Consider the following 23,433-nt stretch of genomic DNA (forward strand, 5'->3'; position numbering starts at 1 on the left):
GTGTGAATCACACCAGAGTGTTTATGACGGGACAGTTTTATTTTCATTATGTGGACGATGTTCATGAAACTAAAATAATTCAAAAGCAAAATTACAAAAGGTTAAACAACACATGAAGGAAATGAAGAAAAGTAAACACCTCTCATTCCTTTCAAAGTATACCATTCCATAGTATGTAGTTTTCCATACGTACATGTTTCCATACATAATATGATCATTCCATAGTATGACATAGTTTTAAGATCTTGCAAATGTCTACGTTTTTATTTCTTTTTCTTTTCTTTTCTTTCTTTTTTTTTAAATCTTATCTTAGAGGGGCGCCTGGGTGACTCAGTGGGTTAAGCATCCAACTTCGGCTCAGGTCATGACTTCAGGGTTCGTGAGTTCAAGCCCCGTGACAGGATCTGCGCTGTCAGCACAGAGCCTGCTTCGGATCCTCTGTCTCCCTCCCACTCACTCTCTGTCTCTCAAAAATAAATACACACTGAAGTCTTCTTCTCTAAAATGAAATATTTCTAAGGACAGAGACCGTGCAATTTTAACTTTGTAGAAGTTAACAGAAAAGAGTCTGATGCATCCATAAGATTTTCATAAAGTTCATACAGTTTAAAGAATCTAAACATCAAACTGAAGGACTCCAAACCATAACTCAAGAAATCAGCTGAGAATCTTAAGGTCTTTCTGACAGTTCTTGCCCCAAATGACTGATCAATAACTATCTTACCCATTTTACATGTTGTAGCATGTGTCAACATTTAGGATATGTCCTTATGTTCTGCTTACCACATCTCAGAAAGAGTATGAAAAAAATCAGTGGTATGTTTACACTAGAGTATGAGAGGCAAATGTTAAATGTTGAGAAAGTTTGCAAGATGATGGACTGTTAAACATAGCCCTTGACTGGTTAAATTATATCAACTTAAAATTAAATCCATTACATTAAAACAGATGTAGATCTCATAAATTCCTAATTACTGTACTGTATTTGGCCTTTATATGAACCCTTGAGGCTAGTATTTGTCTGGTGGAAATACCACAATAGGGACTTGTACTTCATTTGGCTACCCAGTGACATCAGGTTGACAGCTAGAAACTGGCCAACGTGGAAATGTCTGACCAGGCAGACTGGAGAAGGTTATAAATCAGGCTCTGCCCCTCACATAACTGATTGGTAAACATTTACCAGCACATCACTGAATATAAGAGACTTACAGAAAGCCCCACTCCACTTTCTGGGACCAATCCATGGGCTTCATTATTACAGAGCTTTCTCTAAACTCCCCACCCCAAAGCGAGTCCATGATTTCTTTTCCCTGTTTATTCTTATACCTCCTTGTAATTCTAACAAACACACATCATGTTTTTATTTACTTATTTATTTAATGATTAGTTTTCTTTCCCTCTAGAGTGTGAGCTTTAACAGTATATACTATTTTGTAGACTTTCAGTAAGTATTTACTGAATTCACAGTAAATGCATCAATTAATTAGTATAGAGAAGGAAGAGATTAAAGAAAATTCTTGCACTATTAGACAAACACGCTTTTGACTCTTGCCTGGAAAGCCTCAGATAGAGAGAAGATAACCATTCAGTCACACAGGTCATGTGTATCTGAGCCAGAATAAATATTCCTACGTGCATTTCCACTGAATGCCTTTCTCCATGCCAAGTCTGTATCCTCTATAATCCAGCCTAACAGGTGCATTGAAAATGAGGCAGGGGCTGAACAAGGGAGACACAATTTCATGATTGAGCATAAGACAATTACTCAGCAAGAATATGGGATGAAAGCACTTGAAGAAGTAGCATCATCTCTCCTTATTCTCCAGGCACAACTTGGCTGCTGCCTCATGACAAGCAGGCACTTGTTTAACAACCGACCCAACTGCAACGTTCACAAACATGTTACAGGAAAAGCATTCACATCTTCAATATTTCACAAAGAGCCTGCCCTCTCAGTATGTACATACTTGATTCAGAAGTTAATTTTAACTTGAATAACTGAGCTCTCTCGACCTAGGGGGCACAGCCAACTTATACATAAAGCATTTATGGTGTGAGTTATTTTTAACTTACACTCAATCAGCCAGCCTGCTGCATAATAGGAGTATTGGATTTTAGTCTGCAAGGAAATTGGAGCTATTCTCCTGAGAATAAAGGCACAAACATGGGCAGGAGCCATGGGTGTGGCCCATGCTGTCATCAGGGAGTCTTCACGCTGCCATTGTGTCATATTGCCTGGTATTCATAATGAAGATTCTGACACAATATACGACCCTGAAGTGTCTTTAAGTCTTCAATAATGTCAAGTCAGATTGTAATATGGTTGGCTTCATTCTGCTAGTTATGTGTAACCCATGTTAATTTATTGCAAGCTGATAATTCAGCAAAAATGCCACATTCTCTGCATGTGGATATAGATACCATTCTTTGAATAGGATGTAAAATATCCTATATTAGGCAGTAGGTTAAGAGATTGACACCAGCTGAGGAGAAGCTATCACTTTCTAAGCAGGTCTGTATGAAATCAGAGATTTTTAAATAGAAGATGCTGTCATGGCTATTACCATTATGATATTATAAACAGCAAAAAATAAAGATTAGTGTTAAATATACCCGGGAGTGTGCGTGATTCACAGGCTAATGTAATACTATTACTAATTAAATGCTTACTATGTGTCCAGCACTAGGCTAAGTATTGTCAAAACAGTGTCTCACTTAATGCCATAGTAACTGCAGATATTCGTAGTGTTATTCCCACTGCACGGATAAAGAAACAGAGTGGAGAAGATTCGCCGGTGCTGGGCATACAGCCAGGAGGGAAGGAGGCAGGGACGGAGCCCCAGTCCTGCTGGCTCAGCAGCCCTGGCCATTCTTCATAGTGTTACTCTTCTGAAACTGAAAGGTAAACAAGGTTCCCAAAGAGGCAGAACTGATTCCAAAACAAGGGTGAAGTTCCCAGGACACCTGATAGGCCAGGAGAGTGGGAAAGGACTGTTGTAGGGCCAATCGACAGGGAGCCCGTTTTTACAACCTCAAAGGCATGCAGTGCTTGATCTCTCAAGGCTGTGCAGGCAGGAAACGGAAACAGGCCAGAATCCTAAGCGTTAAGAAAGTCTACACAGAAGGTTCTCGACGCGCGGGGGATGCAGGCGTGCCGAAGACGCCCGTCTTTCTGTAACTTGGGAGATACCTTCTGCCGCGAACCTCCTCGTGGAAGACACACCGCCGCCTCTCCTTGCGGCCTGCCCGGGGTCTGTCCCAGCGCGGTGTTCTCCACGGGCTTCTGCGGCGGGCTCCCTTCTCCCCCCTCCCCCAAGCAAGGCGCAAGGACGGACCGCTGCCTCCGGCCACCACAGGACCCATGGCACAGCCTCGACCTGGCCTGGGTCTGGCTCCCTCACTCCTCGGGGAAATGACACCATTTGACACGTCTTTGCAGGCTATACACCCTACCCTTGCCTGTATCCCCCAGAGGTACTCGATAAAGGTCGAGTTCGGGCGCTATTTTCTTTGGTTTCTCTGTTCAAATGAAGGCTTGGGCGGAAAGACCACGAAGCCAAGAGGAGGTGGTGCCATGGCCTCAACGTCTGTACGTCCACAAATTGACATGTCGAAGCCCTAAGCTCCAGCGTGATTTGGAGGTGCAGCACGGTTGGATGAGGTCACGAGGATGCGGCCCGTATTGGGATTAGTGTCCCACAAGAAGACGGACAGGCCACAGCCCTCTCACCTCACTGCCTGGGGAGACGGTGACAAGGCTGCCACCGAAGTCAAGAAGAGAGACAGCCCTTGCCAGGAACTGAATCTGCCAGCACCTTGATGTAGGATTTCCCTGCCGGCAGAACAGTAAGAAATGAACGCCTGTTGCTTAAGCCACCAGTTGATGGTGCTTTCTTAAAGCGGCCCAAGCTGTCTAAGACAGCAGTGTTTTCGCATGTGGCTGGTCTAACGCGACCTTTCGTTACGTGAGCCTGTTCTCTCTCAGTGACCCGTCGCTGGAAGTAAAGTCACGGACCGTTATTCCCTCAGGCCCACTGCCTGCCAACTTCCCTAAATAGACAGGGTAATCATCTACCCCCACTCTGACTTCAGCATTTTATCACTGGTGACAAATATAGACATAAGGAATATTCATTTGATTAGCACCTGTATCTCTTAATATATTTATATATTCTGATATAGCTTGAGAAACCAGGAAGTAAATTAGGTTTGAGCTCTAAAAAAAAGTTTGTCTGGATGATTTTGAATGCTTGTTTTCACACATTCACGATGACACATTTCATTTTCCCTTTTGCCTTAGCTACACCTGAAATAACTCATTTATTTCCTTCTGCTAGATTTTATAGTGTTTTCCTCCTTTATCTACACTGCATTATGTATTGAAATAAACAGCAGCTGCAGAGTCAGAGGATGATGTTTTGATCCTTGGCCCGAAGCACTTACCAGCTATGTTACCCTGGGGCAAGTCAGTTAACTTAATGTTCTTTCCTGAAGGGTTAGGTCTGTGAGGCAGGTTTGTTGTTACAATAGATAAAAACCAACGCTCTACCCAACACGCTTGGCACATCCTAGGCACTCAATATATGCTAACGTTAGCCATACAGAAGTTATTTCATTTTATATTACATCAAAGTTCATAAAGTGTTTGCAAAACTTTTATCTCAGAAGCCCACGGATTTAAATATATACTAATGGGACAAACACCCCCCCATCCCCCCAAATAACTCACATCGTGCACTCTGTAGGGAATCTGCTTCCTGAGGAGGTTGGGTCAGGTCACGAGTCGTGATTAGGTACTTATACTTGGGGATGGTACATTAATCAAAATCAATATCCTAAAGGTGAGAATACATTTCCATCAACCGTGAGATAACCAAAATGGGTACATAAATGCCATACAAATAAACATAAGAAAATCACTCTTTAAAAGTATAAGATTAACAGTGTGCATCTAATATTCCTCCCCCAGAAAAGTTATCTTTTAAGCTAATTATTCATGTAATAAAGAGACTTAGTAATCATCTAGGGCTTTTTTCGAGGGATTCTTGCAAAGATACACAATTATGTACCCGCCCCCAACACACACACCCTGCCCAAGACCAGTGTAAAACAAATAAAAACTGTCAAGGATCCTATAATAGGAGTTGGAGGGCAGAGGCCAGTGCACCCATCTGAGCTCCAGCCAAGACCCAGGAGGAGGAAGTTCAGGCACTGCCCCAGCGTCACCATGGCGACCAGGCTCAGGAAGTAGAAGCTGATGCTTTGGAGATGCCCCTGACTAAAGCAAGCTGGAGACTGTTGGGCCACCTCTGCTTAGAAACATCTTCCCAAGCGGAACCTCCTGCTGTTCACACAAAAGGGATTCTATCACCTGGGGGTCTGGGGGCCAGGTCAGGGAACATCCACCTGTGTGTTGTGGAAGTCTGTCCTAATAAAAACAGCACTGATCTTTGTCAAATTGAAATGTGAACCTCTATTCATATAATATATGCATATTTCTTAAACTAGCGGATCATGCAAAACTCAGTATTTCCATTAAATTCTCTAACTCAGAACAACCTTGCTTTATCCAATCCCTTATTATTTTAAAACTTTTTAACTACATTTATTTATTTTTGAGAGAGAAAGAGCACAAGTGGGGGAAAGGCAGAGAAAGGGGGAGACCCAGAATCCGAAGCAGGCTCCAGGCTCCCAGTTGTCAGCACAGAGCCCAACGCAGGGGGGGGGGGGGGGGGGGCTCAAACTCATGAACCGTGAGATCGTGACCTGAGCTGAAGCAGGATGCTTAATGCACTGAGCCACCCAGGTGCTCCTCCAATCCCTTATTTTTATGCCATCATCAAATGGCATCTCCCCAAACAACTCTCTATGGGACCACAAAAGAGGGGAATGGATTGGAGAGACAGGAAAGTTGGATCAATAAATCAAATAAAACTCTCCACTGGGTGTGTACCTCTTTGTGAAGCACTTTGTGACCATTTGACGCTGGTGACCCAGGGGACGAACCTGTGTCCCTGGTGAGGAAGGACCAGCGCAGACAGACCTCTTTCATTTTGTCTCACAACCAATCTTCCACAAAATCACCAATAAGCTATTTCTTCTGGGCACCGTGTCGTCACGGCTTCTCTGCTAAAGCAATTACACACAATGGTGTGAAACTATCTGCCTAAGGGGAATTCAGAATTGTAACCCCACCATTTCTGGAGCAGCACCACATGCGCTCTCAGCACTCTCCCACACTGGGGGCACTTCGGCGCCGTGGTGAGGGATTAGTTTTAGTGGGAAAAAAATGAAATAGCTTTAAAGCACTTTTCTGAGTATCATTTTTGTGCCTGGTCTTTCTTCTACTGAAAACATTTCCATATTCTTTCAATTTAATTCCTATAATTATTTTGTGGAGTTATCATCCCTTTTCCACGTGAAGGAGTTGAGACAAAGCAGTTCAACGATTTGCCAGAGTCCTTGCAACTAGTGGTTTAGATTCAAACCTGGGTCTTCAGATTTCAAATTCACGGCTCCCCAGTAAAACCGTATCGGCTTTGTTTTACCTCGTTATCAAAATATTTGGCCAGAATTTTTAAGACATAAGGGATATTCATGAATTTTAGGCTAGTAGTCTTGGTTCTATTTAATGTTATTATTTATTTAAAATGTGTCTCAGAATATTAAGTTTTAAAAAATTTGGGTTGATGTGAAGTTCTTGGTTGACGTGGAGGAAAAGCATGACCTAAACTCATGAGAACATGTTTGAATTAACAGATTAACACCAAATGGATAACGTTTCCTCTATTTTAATTTAATGATGGCTTGTTCTAAATATGGAAAATCAGCAACTTCAAGATTTTTTTCATCTGAATTATTCTTTGGTACTTAACATTCCTATTTATATGCAGATTTTGGGATTTGTCTTTGCTTGCCAATGATGCGCACACATTTTATCTTCTTTACTGCCATCCAAGTCAGACTGCACTCTCCTATCCCTGTACCTTGTTCTCCTGGGAACCCAACTTGGGATAATAATACAGAAGGTAAAATCGTCATCACATTACTGCAGCTAGGCAGAGTCACCCTTATTCTGAACGCCACAGATAATATTCCAAATGCTGTAGTATTTCCATCAAAGCAGTTATTATATTCACCATTTCTATGTACCTTATGCAGTTCTAAATTTTCTATTTGAATTTGTAGCATAACATGGCCACATTTTACCCCTTAAGCTGTCTCTGGAATAAAGTGCAGCAATAAGTTCATTTTGGAACCAACATTTCAAGATTCAGACAAGCTCCACTTAGAACGGTCAACATATGGTTGACCTCCATACTGTTTTATGGAGGTTCCTCAAGACAATTAAGAACACAACCATATGATTAGACAATCCCATTCTGAGTATACATCCAAGGGAAACGGCACCACTATCTAAAGGGATATCTGCACTCCGATGTTCGCTTCAGTCCTACTTACAAAAGCCAAGAAACAGAAACAACCCGCGTGTCCGTCAATGGACACGTGGACAAAGAAGCTGGGGTTTATATTTACAGTGGAATATCACTCAGCCATGAGTAAGAAGGAGATCCTACCATTTGCAACAATATGGACGGACCTCAAGGGCATTATGCTTGAGTGAAACCAGTCAGAGAAAGAAAACTACGGTACAGTTTCACTTATACAGGGAAACTAAAACAGCTTAACTCATAGAACAGAGCACAATGATGATCACCAGGGAAAAGGAGTGGTGGAAACAGTCCCAGAAAGACTGGGTCAGAAGGTGCAAACGTTCAGCTATAAGATGAACAGGTTCTGGGAAGCTAATGTGTGAAATGGATAGTTAACAGTACTGGATTATATTCTTGAAAATTGCTAAGAAAATAGATCTTAAATGTTCTCACCATTCTCCCCCACAAAAAAAAAAGGTAATTATATGAGGTGACGAAGGCATTAACTATAACCTTATTATAGTAATTATTTCACAATATATACATGTATCAACATAATTTAAGCCTACTTCTTGAAGTAAAAAATAAGAGATATATTGACTATATATCAATTTGCTGGTTTCATTATAGAAAAATAATGGTGGGCTTTGGGAATCACTATCTTGATTCTACTGTTTTGGAGTAAAACATTGATATAATCAGATCCTGACTTGGAAAAGTGAATCCATTAATCTTTTTTTTTTTTCTTTTTTCCCAAAAGGATGGCTACAAAATAAAGTTGCCTTAGGGCTAACTTCATGCACTATGTTTAATTTAAGGACTCGGCAGCGTAATTGTTTTTTTGACTGTAGAAATTCCTTAGAACTGTTCTACATATCATCAAATCATCACGTGATGCTAAGCTTGGGCTGTCTGTAAAATCAGAGTATGGCTCATCCATCGAGTTCTTGGCATCATAGATAACGCCAGCAGTCTGGGTACACGCTGAGAAGGTGCCGTTGAAAGATCTGTCGTTCACAGGCAGCAGCGTGACCTCAGGGAAGGACCTCAAGACATCTAAGCTTGTTTTCACTTTTGCAAAATAGAGAAGTGAAACCACATAAATCAGAGGATCAGCTTCTGGCTTCCTTCCTTCCATGCGGTGATCTAGCCAGACATTCCTGAACAAGTGCCTGTTCTATATCCACACAGAAGTTCATTTAAACATACGAGGCCATGAAGGATACAGTGAAATGGGGGCGGGGGTAACGAGTGATGCTGAAGCACGTTACAGAATCTAACATAAAATACCCAGTCCGCATCCAATAAATACAGGATCCTACACAAATGTAAAGCCATGACCATAAATGTGACATAATCCTGCTTCTCTCCTTGAATCACCTCTGGTGCAGTGTAGGGGACCTTACATCCAGGAAAGGTCCCAATTTAGAGCTGGTGTTATGGACAGCACCGGTTTGGACAAGAAAGTATGCAGTTACCCCATGTATGAGAGGAGAAAGAAAACAGTCACCTGTTCATAGACTAGATAAGACCATCTATATCTTTATCATTTCAGTGTAGGGCGAACAGGGAAGCCATACCTAAAAGGAAGTCCACTCTATTTCTAATTTAAGGCCATGACGCTGACCTTTAAGGGTATGAAAGTACAGTTGTTATTGAGAAATCTATACGAAAAATAACTCTTCTCAATTTTATTTTCTCCATTTTCTTGCAGATCTTCTCAGTGGAAATGCTATTTTTCTTCTACTTTGAATAAACCGGTCTCTGAGGTGAGTCCAGCCAGTACACAGCACCGTTTATAGTTTGCTCTGAAAGCTACAGGCCAGTGACTGCCTGTGCCCTGTTTCCCTAATTAATGGCTGACGGTCATTGGAAACAAGAAGCTCTCTTGAAGACACTGGGACCCTGAGTTATGGCAAAGTTCGACGTGTAAAAATAATTAATCTTTGCTCCACTAAAATCTCTCAAGAGAGGAAAAGACAGTGTGGGCGTCGTGTCCATAACTGTCCTCCACGGTCAGGACTGAGTGTCCCTCACCAAGGTGCTGAGCAAACAGCTTTCAGCAATTCCCTACCTTCTCTCTCTTCTTTCTCTTCCACCTGTTTTCTTTGATTATCTGAATTTAAAGACTTCTCCCTTCTAAATATGAAAAAATTTAGGACCAAATTTTAGTGATTTCTTTACTCAGTGCTGCTGCTGCTTTTTGCTTACAAAGATGTTCAGTGCGTTCAGGCCATTGAACACTGAGTTTGTTTGAACTGTTTTGAAGTATTTCAATACCTTGTATTTAAATACAACTAAAGTACGTAAGAGTGCTGGACACAAACTGGCCAGAATAAATTTGTGTTGCATGAATGGTGAATGGACACAATAACACATTTTTATCCAAAATTACAAATACTGCCTCTCTTATTTTGAAATGGAATATAACAAAATATAAAGCACCAATTTTAAATGTGGTAAGTCTCAAAAAAATCTTTTATAAATGCCAGTAGGAAGTTTAGTCATCTAGTGATCCTTACGAAAAGGGGATAATGTACTTTGTAGAAGTGCTTGGCACACAGATATTAGACCTTGCATCTGCTAAGTGAATTTGGAGCCTGGTTCCTTCACATAAAAGGCAATAATAATTACTGTTCAGAAGGATAATAAAAACTATTTTTTCTAATATGTGTAAAACTTTCTTACACGTGCCTAATAAATATTAGTAATCATCTATAATTATCATATACAAAGTGAGAGATGTTGGGGAAAAAAGACCCCAGGGCAGGGGGTACCTGGGTGGCTCAGTTGGCTGAGTGTCCAACTTCAGCTCAGGTCATGATCTCACGGTTGTGAGTTCAAACTCTGTATCAGGCTCTCTCTACTCTTAGTACAAAGCCCACTTCAGATCCTCTGTCCCCTTCTCTCTCTGCTCCCCTCCTCCCTCTCTCTTTCTCTCTCTCTCAAAAAAATAAAAATAAATAAACATTTAGCACTTTATTTTTTTTAAGTTTATTTATTTTGAGAGAGAGTGCACACATGCACATGAGCCTAGGAGGGGCAGAGAGAGACAGGGAGAGAGAGAATCCCAAGCAGGCTCTACACCATCAACACAGAGCCCCCATGTAGGGTTCGAACTCACAAACTGTGACATCATGGTCTGAGACGAAGTCAGACACTTAACTGACTGAGCCACCCAGGTGCCCCTGAAAAAAATAAACGTTTTTTTAAAAGCCCACTTGGAAAAAAAACGTATAAATTCTAGACTGTTCAGTGAATTGAAATTTAGTGTCACTCCTACAAGATGTCCCTAGGTCCAGACTTCTCAATTTAAGGAACAAACTTATATTTTAAGCATTCTGGGTGAAACTGTAGCATGGTACAGATTTTGACATGCTATAAAAATGGAGATTACTATAAAGCTATAGTAATCAAGACAGCTCCATACTGGCCAAACTGACAGATAAAATGGAACAGAACAGAGAGCCCCAAGACAGACCCACAAATATAGTCAACTGATTTCTGTTTGACAAAGGAGCAGAGGTAATTCAATGCAGAAAAGACAGACCTTTCAGCAGACGGTGCTCAACAACTAGACGTACACACGGAAAACACTGAATCTAAACACAGATCCCACATCCTTTGCAAAAATTAACTCAACATGGATTACAGACCTAAATGTAATATGCAAAAGTATACAATACCCAGAAGGCAACAGGAGAAAATCTAAGAGACCTTGCATCTTGCAATGACTTTTTAAATGCAACAATATTGGTATGATCTATTAAAAAAGTTGAGAAGGTGGACTTTATAAAAGTTAAAAACTTCTGCCCTGTGACATGTTAAAAGAATTAGAAGGCGAGACACAGATGGGAGGATAACATTTGCAAAATATATATCTGATGAAGAACTTTTATTCAAAATATACAAAGACTCTTAAAACTCAACAATAAGAAAACAGACAAACCAATTAAAATGAGCAAAAACCCTGGACTGGCATCTCACCAAAGATACACAGGTGGCAAACAAGCATAGGAAAAGACACTCCAAGAAAATGTCAATTAAACAACGAGATACTATTATGTGCCCATTACAACGAGCAACATGCAGAATGCCCCTAACACCTAATACTAATGAGGATGTACAGTAACAAGAACTCTCGTTCACTGTTGGGAATGCAAAATGGCGCAGCCATTGTGGAAGACATTTGGGCGGTATCTTACAAAACCAAGCATATTCTAAGGTCCAGCAACCACACTCCTCAGTATTTACCCAAAGGAGTTGAAAACATGTCCACACAAAAACCTGCATATGGATTTTAGCAGCAACTTTATTCATAACTGCTAAAACTTGGAAGGAAAGAAGACGTCCTTCAAAAGATGATGGATAAACTGTAGTCATTTCAGACAAGAGAATATTATTCAGCACTAAAAACAAATGAGCCATCAAGCCATGAAAAGACAGGGGCAAAACTTGCATGTTACCAAGTGAAATGAGACAATTTGAAAAGGCTACATACTGTATGATTTCAACTATATGACATTCTGGAAAAGGTAAAAATATAACGAGTAAAAGGACCAGTGTTTTTCAGGGGTTAGTGGGGAGAGGAGGGATAAACAAGTGGAGAACAGGAGTTTTTATGGCAATGAAACTATTCTGTATGAACTATAGTGGTGGCTACTTGACGTTGTCATTATTCAGATACACAACATACACATACACCACATACACATACACAGCATACACAACACCAAGAGTAAACCGTACTGTCAACTATGGACTTGGGGGGGGGGGGGGCGCCTGGTGGCTCAGTCGGTTGGGTATCTGACTTCAGTTCAGGTCATGATCTCACAGTCTGTGAGTTCAAGCCCCATGTCGGGCTCTGTGCCAATAGCTCACAGCCTGGAGCCTGCTTCAGATTCTGTGTCTCCCTCCCTCTCTCTCTGCCCCTCCCCTGCTCATGCTCTGTCTCTATCTCAAAAATAAGTTAAAAAAAAAAAAACAAAAAACTATGGACTTGGGTTGATAATGAGGTGCCATGTTGATTTGTAAGTAATAACAAAAGTACTGCTCCAGAGAGGGCTGGTAATGATGGAAGAGGTTGCATGTGTGTTTGGGGGTAGGTGGGGGTGCGGTGACATGGGAACTCTCTGTACTTTTCCACACAATTTTCTATGACCTAAAACTTTCCTTAAATAACTGTTTATTAATTACAAAATGACAACCAAGGAAAACAACACCAAAGAAAAAGTAAACAAATACAGAGATTAGCAATGCAGATGTAAACAGAAACGCATGTCAGCTCATAAGAGAATCTTCACTAATACTGTTTATTTATTTCAATTAGCTCGTTTCTAAATAGCATAACTAAACTTGAAGTTAGCTCCCAAACTGAGTTTTAAAAATATAATGTGAAGGGGATTTTTATTCAAGTTGTTCTAAAACTGCTTATTGGTCCAAAAGCAAAATAAAAAGAGACAGGAACGAAATAAACAAACAAAAGGCTAGGGGTATAATCCTTGTGATACTGAAAATATCAACCATGTGAAACAGTCTCTGAACTAAAGCCGTCCTTTAAAAATTTGTGAAGCGTACTGGAAAAACTAAGAACAGCACAGATGTAGGAGAGAAAAAGAGATTAAAATTCCTAAGCAGGCGATGCACAGTAATCAGATACAGAGTGTAGACATTTGAGATCCTGATTTATACAAACCACAGATTAAAGATAATTGGGGGGGGGGGGAGCGCCTGGGTGGCTCAGTTGGCTAAGTGTCTGACTTCAGCTCACGTCATGACCTTGCAGTTCGTGAGTTCGAGCCCTGCGTCGGGCTCTGTGCTGACAGCTCAGAGCCTGGAGCCTGCTTCAGATTCTGTGTCTCCCTCTCTCTTTGCCCCTCCCCCGCTCATGCTCTGTCTGTGTCTCTGTCTCCGTCTCTCTGTCTCTCTCTCTCTCTCAAAAATAAATAAGTATTTTAAAAAATTTAAAAAGATAAATTGGGACAACTCTGAAGAAATAAACATATTAAGAAATTAATAAATTCAATTTTGTTTGGTGTTTTAAAAGTGTACTATCCTCATGCTTTATATAAAAGGTATGCCAGACTGTCTATGTATCTACCTATCTACACACTTCTATATGTTAACTATTTACAAATAAAATAATGCGATGTCTGGTATTTGCTTTAAGATACCTGGAGGGGGGCGGGGGGACTGTGAGAAGGTGAAGATAAAATACAAATGACGGGATGGAGAACACAACAGCTCTCTTTACAGCTCTCTCCACTCTTCTGTATATTTACAATTATCCACAGTAAATAGGTTAGTGTTAAATAATCCAATGAGTGAAATACTGTCAATTTAAAAAGTGTTATCTCACCTTAATTGTGGCCCATACACTATGTGTTAATATCATATGGTGCATTTTAAGGACCATCTTAGTAAAAATGTGACTGATATAACCATTCCTAACCCACCCATACAATGAGAAAATAACAATCAAACAACTCCACACTCCGGTTTAAACTGTAGGATCTGTGCTCTGACATGATTTTGGGGCACATGTAATGAGTTTCTGGGAGCTGCAGACCTTCCCTCCCCCTTCCATACCTCTTTACTCCTTCACGATTATCCTTAAGTCAATCACAGATTTTTTTTTTATTTTTTTTAACGTTTACTCATTTTTTGAGAGACAGAGAGCACGAGTGGGGGAGGGGCAGACAGAGAGGGAGACACAATCCAAACTGTCAGCACACAGCCTGACACGGGGCTCGAATCCATACACCGTGAGATCATGACCTGAGCTGAAGTCAGACACTTAACCGACTGAGCCGCCCGGGCGCCCCAGCCAATCACAGAATGTTTTAAGTTCAGTGCCAGAGAGGTAAAACTAGCCAAAGAGTAAGACCCCCCAAAATGATCTAGTTAACTCTTGCATTGCCCTTCCCACATATTACACTAGCTTATGCCATTTGAAATGCCAGCATCTCCTTTGGATAAAACATTTAGGGAAAAAGTGTATGGCAAGACATTAGAAGTAGTTCTAGATTGTTTCTTCCAGATGGCCAAGCATTGTGCCCTCACTTTATACCATTTCACTTTTCTTCTCAGAAAGAAGCCATTTCCCACTGAGTATCTCCCTCACATCCAGTGGAGGATAGTTCATCCCAGAGGGCCAGTGACATGAAGTGTCTCTGGCATAGTCACTACCACTCACTGCAGGAACAATAATTCCTCATCAATCAGCTAAAAAAAAGAAAAGAAATCCCGGGATCTCTAAAAGAGATTATTTGCTCCAGCATTCTACACAGGTAAAATTAAATAAGGTTGCAAATAATCAAAATGAGCAATTAAATAATAAGGATGCTATGATATATCAACGCCAAGTACTAATATACTATACATAACATTTTAGTGTAGTGGGAAGGAGGGTAAGTGGAGTTCTTGCATTAGGAAACACACACTAATGTAAACTTAAAACACAAACCTCAAATTTGCTAGGCTTGGATGAAACATTCAAGAACACCTTTCTACAGCCTGTGGACAGACTGTTACAGTGGTGATTAGGGGTTTTCCACTAGGGACCCCGCACAGTGACTGTCTGAATCAGGTCAGGGATGCCTTCCGAACAGGCTGTCAGTAACCACACACCCAAACTAACCAACATTTGCAAGCTTTGAGATTAGCCAGATTTGATTCAAGGTCATCCCTGTGATAACATCACTGCTCATCTCAACATGGATTTTATTTGCCTACTTTCTGTTGAGAGGTGAGTGGAGCTATGTGAAAGCGAACTGGGAATTACAGCCAGAAGCTCATCTCACCTGGGCCACGGCTTACGCCGAGGGACCTTTACCATGCTTTCTTATTATATGATGCAGTTCAATTTCAAAAAAATAAATAAAATAGCCCTATTTTTATTCTGCAAACTACGTATTTTGAGGCCATTAAGTAGGTGATTTACTCACATACAAAAATTTTTAAAAATAAATATCACATCCCTTTTAAAAAAGGGGGGAGGGGGCACCTGGGTGGCTCAGTCAGTTAAGCATCTGACTCTTGATTTCTTTTGCCCCAGGTCATGATTTCATGGTTGGTGAGTTCAAGCCCCCTGTCAGGCTCTGTGCTGACAGCATGGATCCTGCTTGGGATTCTCTCTCTCTCCCTTTCTGTGCTCCTCCCCCTCTTGTGTGCACAGGTTTTCTCTCTGTCTCTCTCTCTCTCTCTCAATATATAAACTTAAATAAAAAACTTAAAAAAACTAAATAAATATCACATCCAAATAAAACAGAAGTCAGACACATTATGTGTGTGTGTGTATGTGTGTGTGTGCCTATGGGGGGGTGTGCCTATGGGGGGGTGCCGAGGGCTGAGGCTCAGTATCTTGATACCTCTGTGACTTCTCTTCTGGATCACACATGGGAACATCACTTATCACATCTGTTTCAACAGAGAGAAGGTTAGGAACTTATGGTGTGTAGCTTATAATTTCCCAGGGCATTTCAAAATTGGTATTTCAAAGTAAAATGTTCGTGATCTACTCGGATGAAGTTGAGAGTAGAAACACTTCTATTTGGTAAGTACGATCAGTGCCCACAGTGTGGTTTCTGTCCTAAGAAACACAAATAGAATCTACAGGTATGGTCACCAAGTGCCCACTGTGTCAGGCACTGGGCTAAGTGTTTTATATGAAGAGTGATAAATGGTCAAAATGGTCTAACAAGGCAAGTACTATCATCACTATTTCAGAAATGAAGAAATTAGCTCAACTTTATCTTATTTGTAATAATTCCTCTTGGTTTAAGAAATATACGAGGCAGTTTTGTGATAAAACAACAAATGACAGGACAGAGTACGTAACTTGAACACTGCTGCGAAGAATCTGAATGTGTAACTTGCGTGGCTTCAGGACCCAGCACGTTCCCCTTGAAGGTGCGTTCTGAGGTCACCTTTCATTCATCCCTCCTCCGCTTCTCTGGCGTGGCCGTGGCCACCCAGGCCCTGAGCTGGGTGCTGGGACCCAGGCGCACTCACTAACAAGTGGATCGCTACCTGTGGATGGCCAGGCTCCATCCGGATCAGACCTCACACCGACTTCGCAATTCATTCCGTTAAGAGTCTCTTAGACATCCGGTGGCTCCTGCTGTAGCTACTTACTACTGTGAACGTTGCACTAAGTTGTTTCTTCTCGCTTCCGATTTTTACACCCTTCACGTCTCAGTGCCCTGGGGCACACCCCTTCACACCCTGCCCATGCTGTCTGCCTTGCACCGGTGGGATTTCTGTGATCTCTGCCACTTCCAGGCCACCATGTCCCCAAAGAAAGGGGCTCAGGTAAAATGCTCTTTATGGACTTGTCAGCTCCAACGTACCGCATCTGACCCGGAGCCACCTGACATTTACACTTGAATAAACATTTCAGAGAACGAACTCTCCCGAGGAAAACCTGGAAAGTCTGACTCGTGGCCCATATGCCTCCCCCAGTAGGATATTTTAAAGCCTGCAGACCTGAATGTGCATCACAAAAATACTGCTGCGGGATAGAGAGGTGCTCCTTCGGAAACCGGAAGACTCTCATGTGCTTTGGCCTTTATTTCTTAAAGATATGTGATCCCATGTGCCATGTGAGGATTTGAATTTGCCTTCTTTAAAACACCAAAGCTGATATTAATGCTGATCTAATGTAAAGAAGGTTTACAATATTAAAATTCTTCTCTGGGGTCAAGTATCCATTTATTGTACACAGAGACTATGGCAGATAGACGACAGAGAGCTAGGTATCAGTAGATACACATCGTAACCTAGTCCAGTCCACATACTGTGCTGAGTAAACTCGCCCGGTCGATAAATCAGTACTATTGACCAAACGTTTATTCCACGACAGGCATCACACATTCTGGGCAGACAAGCGAGCACAAGCTAAGGCCTCTTATCAAGGAGCTTCTATTCTAGGAGAAACAAAAACACAAATGGATAAATATGTCTCATTACTGACAGATTCTAGACAAGTGATAAGACAGGGTAAAGAGGAGGACCGTTTTTCTTACATCTGTGAGGTGGGCTAACTTAGCTACAGTGTTGAGTGAGAGAGCGGTGGAGGATAGGATGCTATCGTCAGCTGGATGAGCAGGCAGCTACACGAAGATCCATTCATTCACTCGCTCATCCAATGTACATCCCCTGACTCTCCACCACGTCTCCGGTACTATCCTAGTGGGAGCGTTAACATTAAAATGCATCAAAATGTATGTATGTGTACAAACATAACATACGCATATATATATATATATATATATATATATATATATATGTATATATGGGTATATATACACATACACATAACATACATACGTATGTATAATTACTAAATAATGACCAGAGGTAAAAAACTAAAACTGGAAGGGGACTGGAGGCAGAGGGAGAAAGTGTGTGTGTGCGCACATGCGCCAGTGCACGTGGGGGCTCAGAGACCTGGATGAACGTGAGCATAGATAAGGTACAAACGTTCACGACCAAGAAGGGGCCCAGACCCAGGGCGGAGGTGGGGGCTCTGCCGCCTCAGGCGGTGATGCTGCCACTGCTCCCAGACAGGCTGTGTGAGGCTGGGCGGGGGCGGAGGTGCGGAGGGCTCCGGTGGAACACCCAGGGAGCGGGTGCGTGTGCAGGGCACATGTCGGGAACACAGCGGCACGCGTTGTGTCTGGGGTTGAAGCGGAGGTCCAGACAGAGCCTGCAATCACGGAGTCGGCGGCAGAGATGGAAGAAAGGCCCCACGGGGTGGATGTCACCCCTGGCCGCCCCCGAGGAATGACACACGGGAAGAGCAGGCTGTGGGTCGAACAGGCTCGTGCCAAGTGCTGGGTGCGCTACAAGTTCAACACAAGTCGAGGCGCGGCAGAGGGGGAAGACGAACAAAAATGCGTTTGGAATGCAGGGAGCACAGCACAGACCCTAGGACCAGGTCTCAGAGCCTTTGCAGGCTACACGCAAAGTGCCGATCTCTCTGCGCCCGAGGGAACTGGTAGCCCTGAGCAGCACGCTACCTGGCCATCTTGGGGGGGTGTAGAGAGGGGCAGAGAAGACGCTGTGTCACGTCAGTTTTACAGGATGATCTGGAACTTATTCAAAGAAGAGAAAGGGAAGTTTGGAGAGCAAAGGGGGCCAAGGCAGAAAGGATACTCATAACAGACTAATCAGCACGGAAAAAGGTGCGTGGCCTTGTCTGGGAATGTGCATGCGTGTGCGTGTGTGTGTGCGTGCGGGTGTACATGTGTGATTGTTGCCAAGGTGGAGACAATGATATTGGAGAAGCAGAGAGGGCCTTTAGGACACTGTCAAAAAAAAAAAAAAAAAAAACAGCTGTCTTATAGATGCAACAAACCTTTGAAGACTTTCAAACACAAGCAAGATCTTAATTATAGTGCTATAATGCAGGACTAGCAACTTAATGTCCTTTATCAAAAACACTTAATGCCCAAAAACAAATGCTGAGTAACAAAAAATAAAAAAGGATTGCTCAAATCGTCTGGTATACTCAGCCTCATTTTAACAAAGCACATTCCACCTAAGCCTTTTAATACAGTGAGGTTAATATAAAAACCATGAAAAACACAAGTCTGGCTTTATATTATTCTAATTAGAGCTTACAGATACAGAGGATAACACTAGTAGCATGTCTATTTGGTTTTGTTACCAGATTAAAAAATATATATTATTTTGAAAGATGATAATCCTGGAGGAAAATGTTTGTATACTTTACAAGAACATCCAAAATAGAGACTTTAGTTTGTTTGTTTGTTTCATTTACAAAACAAATGAAAACCAGAAATGAAGTTATTCATTCAACTAAAGCAAGTGTTTTTAGTTATTCATTCAACTAAAGCAAGTGTTAGCAAGTGTTACACTGTGATGTAAAAAGCAGGCAATGAAAAACTAAAATTGGGTCAAAATCTGCCATAAATAATTTTTGTGTGACTGAACATAAGGAAAATGGCCCTTTGGTGGTGGGTGGGATAGATGGCATCTACACCCTATTCTGAGCACATGCAACATGGCCGGCTGCAGGTGGATTACAGCCCAATCAGCAAACGCTTCATTTTCCAATAGGATTCTTTTTTCACTTCACAGAAATTACAACTGTAATCATTACAGTTACCTAATGCATTTGATATTCTTCTAACTCTATTCTACCTCTTTGCAGATGAGTCAGTCCTTCTGAGAAGTACACAGAGCTGTAACTAACACTCTTCCCAATGTCAGAAACCTACAAAGGTTTGCGGAACATTTATGCATGCATTTGCACAAGAAAAAAAGCTGCAGAGATTTTCTTGAGGCTGGGGGTGTATGGAAAATTTCTTACGTGCTAATTACCAAACTTGAATGTTTACTTGAAGCTGAGGTTTTCCCAGGTACATAATGAAAGTATCTTGTTTGGATGTCACATGGTTTATTCAGTTTTATATGCCTTTCAGTTTGACAGATGAAACTATAAAATAGGTGATTTAAATAAGCAAACTGAATTCCCTGCAACCATTCTAATAATAACTGCAGCACACAATGCTTACAAAATATGGTTCTTTCTGTCTGCAAAACACTTTACTAATTACCCAGTTTGTTAATCTTAGCTTATCTCCTTGATTTGCCATGTATTTTCACATATGTATCTTAAAACACAACTTATTTTCCTTCTCTGGCATAAACTTCCACTTAGCACATCTCTCCATATGCTGCTTCTTTATAAAAATAATGTAAATGCACTGAATTCTAGGGATATGATCAAGTAAGCATTACATCAAAAAATATAATAATTTGCTGCGATTAAATTACCTGATTTACTTCAATTACTGTGATGATTACTTGGGATGGATTTGTAACAAAAGAAAATTGGTGAACACTTCTGAAGTCAATAGATCATCCCTACATTTATTTGATGACTTATAGTAAGGCTATTCCATTTTGCAGGCAAGACAGCAGAGTAAGGGGAAAAAATTGTCCATTTCAAACCTAAGTATATACGGTCAACCTAGAAGTAAAAGATAGGACATTTTGAAAAAAAATCAGTAAGAATTTATAAAATATATTTTACTCTTTATTATTTGAAGTAAGCTTTATTTCCATAACTTAAATTCCCTTATTTTAAGATTATTATAATTCCTTTGAATCCCCATGAAAATATCCAATCAATTGTGGGATTAGGAATGAGGACATTTTATCAGTTTCTTGGCCTTCTATGTATAGGTCATTTAAGCTGCAGGATTTACTACTGCAAGCAGCCTGAAAGACCCAACAGGTCATGGGGTTCTGGGATGGGGCCTCACACCTTTTCTATTCAGGGCAGCCACCTGCCCACTATTCTTGTCCATGCTACGTGTGTCTGCAGAAACCAGAAGTTACTTTATTTATTTATTTTTTTGACAGAAATCTATCAGCTAAAACTTAGAGAAGGAGAGGGACAGAGACTGGTTCTACAAAAGGCCCTTTGAAGACAGAAAAATATGAAAACATTTGGGAGAAAATATTTGCAAACTGCATTTTTAACGAAGGATGAGCATCTCAAATATATAAGAAACCCTCAAAACTCAACAAGAAAAACAACCAACCAACCAAAACAATCCAAACAGAAAGTGGGTGAACTATGTGGGCTAACATGTCACTGGAGAAGGTGCCCAGATGGCAGATGAGCACGCGAAGTGATCTCCAACATCATCGGCCACTAAGGAAATGCAAATTAAGACCATAATGAGATATCACTGCCTACTTCTCAGAATGGCCAATTTTGTTGTTGTTATTGTTGTTGTTAGTCCTAACACCGAGTGCTGCTGAGGCCGCTGGGAAATGGATTCACACATGCACTGCTTGTGAGGGCGTAAAACGATACAGGTGCTCCGGAAATAGGTCTGGCAATTTCTCATAAATCAATATATGCAAATATCATATGCATACAGGTCATGTATGACCCAGCAATTACATTTCTTGGCATTTATCCAAGAGAAATAAAAACCCGTGTTCATGCAAAAGCCATTCTTAGCATCTTGTTCCTAAAAGCCCCAAATCAGAAAGACACCCAACATCCTTCAACGAGACAAAGGAGGAACAACCCAGGGTACAGGGAAGCCATGGGACACCACATGGCAAGAAAAGGAGCAAACTTTACATACAAACACTTGGGTGGATGGCAAGGAAGTTGTGCTAGCGGCACACGCCGGTCACAAATGGTTACACACTTCATGGCTCCATGAACAAGATACCCTTAAAACAGCAAAGTGACAGGTGGAGAATAGACGTGTGCTGTTCACAGGGAGTTCTGTACCGTGATCACAGTTGCTCCAGGAACCCACAGACGTGATACGACTGCACGGAGCTGCACACGCACGCGCGCACACACACACACGCGTGAACTGGTGAAATCGAATCAGTTCTGTGGACTGTCCCCAGTTCACTGGACCCACTGTGCTACTGCGTTCCAGACAGGGGAGATGTTACCATTCAGGACAACAGCGAAGGTACAAGCGCTCCTTGTAGACTTCATTGCAAGTTCCTGGGAACCTATAACTATTTCAAAACAAACAGTCAAAAAGAGAGACTGGCAACAAGTAAAATGTTACAAAGGCACTGTAGGGCACATGACAGGTGTTCGAGGCTTTGGAGGATCACCTGTAATACGGGCAGGGCATGAGTTCGCCGGAGCGAATCTGAATGTGCCCCTGTCTTCCCAACAGGCTTTCCCTGAATCACTGAAGAAAAGTGGGTGTTTCTACTTCTCCATCAATCTAGACACATGCGGTACCTATGCTGCTTCTTGTATTTTCCATGTTACTGAACATGCTAATCGCCTTCCTTAAAATTAACATAAATTATCAGCATAGTCATTGCTTGGTCAACATCAGTTCATTTATCTAAATTTCTCATTCATCGAGGCAAAGTTACCAAGTCTGGGCAAAGTGATTTCTCCCCAAAAACTGGAAGTCCATTGCAATGTTAGGATTCCGCAAAATGTCATATGCACTCAACGGACTTAATCTGAAAATATTTTCAGTTTCCTCCTGGCACCTTCAAAATGTGATCTAAATAAAATGATGGGGCTTCAGGGATGTGTATTTCTTTTTTTTTTTCTGAATTCCCCTTAATGTTCTGAGTACTTGATTTTTAGCTCCAGCTCTTCTGTCTTTATCGTGAGGCTAATTAATTTAACTCACGGACTCAGTTTCCTCATGTGTAAAACAGAGGGCTTTCACTGAATTCATAAAGGAGTTACCATGATTAATTATCTTCCTCTCTAGTTTCTGATGGAAGCTACTCACCAGCAAACATTCCATCATGTAAGGTAATTTAATGCCAACAGAAAGGTGCTTCCTTCTAACTGCTGCTGGAATTATTTTAACTGTACTGACACCCAAACACCAATAATCCCACAAGGCTCCAGAGCCTTACGGTTCTTCGGGACTCCGTTCTCATCCAATTATTTTGGAAGGTTAAGTTGTTTTATAAAGTTTGATGAAAACACAAACCCAACATGTGATATGCTGGGCTTCTCAAAAAACAAGTGACGGAAGTGCTACGATGCATCCTGTCCTGTCAGAGCTGCAGCCATCTGCGAGCTCTCTCAAACAAAATAATGCATTCTCCAGTCGCTTTGCAAAGTGAGTTTTTTTCCCTTTAGTTAATCAATTACGCTCCATAATTGTACGCTGAAATCACTGAAAAAGCATTTTATTTCCTATTAGGGTTACAGTACCATTTAACTGTCTCTGATCCAATCAGGCTGTATCTTATTTTACATATTTTCATAGGTCCTTCCTTTTTCCCGGTTACTTAAGCAATTATCTGTGTAAGTGGTGTGTTAAATAATTGATGAGCCACCTTCTTCTCCTCCTAGTTACCAGTGACGCTGTTCCTACCCTGTTTCCAGACAGCACTCCCCTCTGCAGCCGGGGTTCCCACCGCACTTTGAAAGATATTTTAGTTCCTGCAGTGACAAAGGCCTATGTAGAAACTGCAAGCATAATTTACTTACCTGATT

At 41.4% G+C, this 23,433-nt stretch overlaps 1 protein-coding gene and 1 long non-coding RNA gene across 4 annotated transcripts in view; one reads left to right on the forward strand and one right to left on the reverse strand.

Moving 5' to 3' along the window:
• The window catches only part of CSMD1 (CUB and Sushi multiple domains 1), a 1,996,605-nt gene that overhangs the window by 641,068 nt on the left and 1,332,104 nt on the right, over positions 1-23,433 (reverse strand). The gene's annotated exons all lie outside the window — the stretch shown is intronic.
• LOC113596533 (uncharacterized) lies at positions 2,301-22,500 on the forward strand. Its single transcript, XR_003417287.2, has 4 exons — positions 2,301-2,515; positions 9,151-9,205; positions 19,615-19,685; positions 20,832-22,500. It is a non-coding gene; the product is annotated as an uncharacterized LOC113596533 (long non-coding RNA).

This window comes from Acinonyx jubatus, chromosome B1 (assembly GCF_027475565.1).
Source record: "Acinonyx jubatus isolate Ajub_Pintada_27869175 chromosome B1, VMU_Ajub_asm_v1.0, whole genome shotgun sequence".
Classification (NCBI taxonomy): domain Eukaryota; kingdom Metazoa; phylum Chordata; class Mammalia; order Carnivora; family Felidae; genus Acinonyx; species Acinonyx jubatus.